Source organism: Cynara cardunculus, unplaced genomic scaffold, assembly GCF_001531365.2.
Source record: "Cynara cardunculus var. scolymus isolate 2C unplaced genomic scaffold, CcrdV1 Un_Scaffold_1758, whole genome shotgun sequence".
NCBI classification, from domain to species: Eukaryota; Viridiplantae; Streptophyta; class Magnoliopsida; order Asterales; family Asteraceae; genus Cynara; species Cynara cardunculus.
The window spans coordinates 20,054-24,257 of NW_020200864.1; the positions used below are offsets into that span (position 1 = coordinate 20,054).

Here is a 4,204-nt window from a genome sequence, read left to right on the forward strand (position 1 = left end):
GCTAATGTGAAGTACACTAAGAAAACTTGTCAGTTTACGATGTCATGCAGATCTTAACAAAATGTCTCAAAATTAATATGGGTTTAATTCAACAGGTAATAAGCCTCATTCTATGCTATAGAATATTCAATTATATATATATATATATATATCCGAGTTAAAGATCGAACATTTTTTGAAGAAGAAGTATATAATTAAGTTAACTTCTTGTTTTCGACTATTAATTGTATACTAAAAAACTATTTCATAACTAATCAGATATTTAAATATCTCCTATGACAATAAAATATCAGTTTTCGCCATAAATATCTTGATCAATAAAACATCCCATCGAATTATGTATAGTGACCATAAATACAATTAAAAGAAAATATATATTGGTCCTCGATATAACATATTTGATAACAAGGAGAGTGTCAAGACCAGACACTTGATGGAACATCATCGAAATACAAGATAACATATGTTTTAAACACTGAAAATGTTCACACATAACCTAGGACTTATCAAACTTATAACCCCTAGTAGAAAAGAAGTAATAACGTGTTGGACCAAATGCTAGTCGACATTAGTCATCCATCACAGGGTGGAGAAGCATCTTCACGACCTTACTCATGGTTGGTCTGGCATCGGTATCTTCCTGAACACATTGGAGAGCCAATGTTATAAGAATTTGTACCTGACCCTTATCATATCCATCCATCGTAGTTAAAAATGACTCAACCCGCTAACTCAACTCGAACCCAACCCAAACTTAGTAGATTGGGTTGAGATTTTCAACCCATTTAAATAAATGGGTCAACCTGCCTAACCCATTTAAATAAATGGGTTGGGTTGGGTGGAATTTTTCGACTTATTTTCAACCCATTTAAAATATTATATAATTTTATTTTATTCTTAATATTATATCTAGTATTTTTATTTTTTATTTTGTTTTATTCTTAAATAAAATTCCTACCGTCGTAATATAAAACTCCAAATTGCAATCGCCTCCATTATTTTTAATCATCATGAAACCCTAAGAAAACCCTTTAGTCCATTACTCCATTATCACCTCCAAAGTCCAATCCAACTTATATATATTTTATGTGATTGTGTTTACTCAAACTTTGAACAATTTGTTTATATTTGTGATTGTGTTTTATTCAAAAAAAAAAAATTAAATAGTCTAGTCTTTTTTTTATTTAAAATTTTAAAATTAAATGGGTCAACCCAGATTCAACCCATTTATTTAACAGGTTGGGTTAATAAAATCGTAAGCATGTCAACCCGCTATCAACTTATTTAGATAACAGGTTGGGTTGGGTTGAAAAATCTCAACCCATTTAATTAAATGGGTTGGGTTGGGTTGAGTTGAGATTTTCAACCTGTTTAATAAATAGATTGAACCTGAACCCAACCTGACCCGTTACCAACCCTAGTTGGATCAAATATTTCTACGATTTGCGTTTCTGTCAAACTTCCAAGGACCTCTCTCATCCAACTTACAAGCCTTTTTTGGTCCACCCTTTGGTTATCATCACTTGTTTGATCACATGTTGGACTCCGACCTGTTACCATCTCTAGCACAATCATCCTGTAGCTATAAACATCCACATTTGAGGTAATTGGAAGATTGAACCTGGAGCCATATACCCTCTAGTACCTCGTATCTTGGAAAATATGGAATTTTCTATTGCACCTCGGTTGAATAGCTTGGACAAGCCAAAATCTGCCACTTTTGGATTGTAATCAGCATCCAACAATACGTTATGTGGTTTAAGATCACAGTGCAAAGCCCACTCCAAGCATTCTTCATGTAGATAAGCTAACCCTTTGGCCACACCTATTGCAATTTCAAATCTCTTCCGCCAATCAAGCTGATTTGCACTTAAGTTCTTAGCTAATGAGCCACTCTGCATGTACTCATAGACCAAGATCCTATGCTTTCCCTCAGCATAATATCCATATGTTTCTATCAAGTTCATATGATTTATCTTCCCAATTATGTTCATATCCGCTAGAAATTCAGCTTCTCCCTGGCCAACCTCATTTAGTCGTTTAATTGCTACCTCTCGGGTGTCAGGCAGTATGCCTTTGTACACAATACCACCACCGCCTCGTCCAATCTCTTCTCTAAATTTATGAGATACCTTCATTATCTCATCAGGTGTTCTGAATCCTGTAGCAACTGCAAGGGATGTTAAATTATAAGCTAAACATCAAGTGTCGTTAGTATAGTTAACGGGCTGTWGAATAATCGTTAGTTTGTATCAGTTATTGGCGGTTATGTACCTGTCCGCCAAAAACTGTTTCTAAACAGTTGTGTCATTTGGAACAGGTGTGTCTGTTCCTTCCTGTCATGGCAACATTTGGTTGCCTATATATATGTCCCGTATGTCTCTCAAACTTGCTCCAATGTGAATGTATAGTTTGATGTTTAAATATACATCAAGTAGTTTCTGTTAAATAACTCTGATATCTTCTATCAAATGGTATCAGAGCCACGATCATATGGCTTCGAATTCTTTAAATGTTTCCCAGATTCAATTGCCCAAACTAAATGGAAGAAATTACTTCCATTGGAGCATTCAAATAAAAGTTATGTTTGAATCTCAAGACTTGTGGGCAATCATCGAAGAAGGGATTAACGAAGCGGAAAATCCCACGGCACTAACAGCACAACAAATGACGCTCCTCAATGAAGCGAAGAAAAAGGATAAGAGGGCTCTGTTTTTGATTTATCAGGCTGTGGATGACAACGTGTTCGAAAGGATATCTTCATCTCAAACAGCAAAGGAGGCTTGGGAGATATTGTTTAAGTCATACAGAGGAGAGGAGAAGGTAAAGACTATGCGATTAGAAACTCTCATATGTGAGTTTGATAATCTTAAAATGAAGGAAACAGAAAATGTGGAGGAATACTACACAAGAGTGATTGTTCTCCTAAATCATATGAGATTAAGTGGCGAAAGTATCGATGACAGAAGGGTCGTTGAAAAGATTCTACGCAGCCTTACCAGAAAGTTCGAGTACGTCGTTGTAGCCATAAAAGAATCCAAAGACTTATCTAATTTTTCTTTGGAAACTCTGTTGGGCACACTACAGTCTCATGAATTACGCATGAGGCAATTTGATGCTCCCTATGGACAATGCCTTCCAAACTCAGTCCATGTGGGAAACAAGTTCGAGTGATAAATATAAGGCAATGGATGCGAGCAAAGAAGAACAAACACCAGGGAATTTCAGGGGCAAAGGAAAAGGTAAGCCTTACTCTTAAATAAAATGTTTTTATTGTAATAAGTTGGGTCATACCATTAAATTCTATAGAAAAAGACTTGCAGAAGAAAATAAGACTGCTAGCTTTATACATAAAGAAGATAGTCATAACGATGACAACATGTTGATGATGCTTAGCATTCAAGAGGACAACTTAAGTGATTTGTGGTATTTGGACAGCGGCTGTAGCAATCATATGACAGGGAATAAAAATATGTTCCTAAACTTAGAAGAGACCAATAAAAAGGATGTTAGAACGGGAGACAATAAGAAGCTTAGTGTGCATGGGAATGGGGAGATCTCAATCAACTTTATAGGGAGAGAAAAGATAATCTCTGATGTTTTTTATGTTCCTGGCCTTAAACACAATCTCTTAAGTGTAGGACAGCTTATACTCAAAGGTATGGAGTTCTCTTCAAAGATAGGGGCTGTGAAATCACTGATTCCAATAGTCTCTTAATTGGAAAAATTACTATGCCCAACAATAAGATGTTTCCCATTAAATTCGACAATGAGGATTTCTTATCTTTAACAATGAATGTTAAAGAAACATCTATATTATGGCATAATAGATTCGGTCATGTCAATCTCAGCACTCTATCTCATATGCATAAGAATGAAATAGTAAGGGGACTACCATCTATTACTACCATTGACCAAGTATGTGAAGGATGTGCACTTGGTAAACATACTAGGGAGTCTTTTCCTCATGATAAGTCGGGAAGAGCATCAAAACAGTTGGAACTGGTCCACACCGACATCTGTGGACCTATGAGAACAACCTCTTTTGGTGGAAGTAGATATTTTTTGACATTTATAGATGATTTCAGTAGAAGGATTTGGATCTATTTCTTGAAAGAAAAATCAGAAGCTTTCTCTTGTTTTGTTACATTCAAAGCAATGGTAGAAAAGCAAAGTGAATATATGATCAAAAACTTGAGATCTG

At 35.5% G+C, this 4,204-nt stretch overlaps 1 pseudogene; it reads right to left on the bottom strand.

Moving 5' to 3' along the window:
- Window positions 1–568: 568 nt before the first annotated feature.
- LOC112502673 overlaps window positions 569–4,204 on the bottom strand; it is an 8,392-nt pseudogene continuing 4,756 nt past the window's right edge.